Below are 379 nucleotides of genomic sequence, written 5' to 3'. Positions count from 1 at the left end.
ACCCAAACCAAACAGACCGTTGGATGGAAATTAGAAGGGGAGGAAAACCCCAGAAATTCAAAAGTTAGGACTAGAGATGTGTCACAAAATATTTAGGAGAAAGAGTGTAGTTTTTTCCTGAAAAACTTTTGTATGTTACCCTCAAATAAAAGCTCTTATTCACAACTTGCCTTCTAAATATACCATTCTTACTCCTTTTTGGACCAAATAAATTGTTAATCTCAATTCAACTAGCTAGACCAGGGATTCCCAAACTCCTCTTGGAAAGGGCTAGATAGTAAGTATTTTAGGCTTTGGGCCATACTATCTCTGTTTCAACTACTCAACTCTGCCATTACAGCACAGAAGCAGCCGTTGACATATGTAAACAAATGGCATG

The sequence above is a fragment of the Equus caballus genome, chromosome 17 (assembly GCF_041296265.1).
Source record: "Equus caballus isolate H_3958 breed thoroughbred chromosome 17, TB-T2T, whole genome shotgun sequence".
NCBI lineage: Eukaryota > Metazoa > Chordata > Mammalia > Perissodactyla > Equidae > Equus > Equus caballus.
This window is presented reverse-complemented; position numbering follows the sequence as displayed.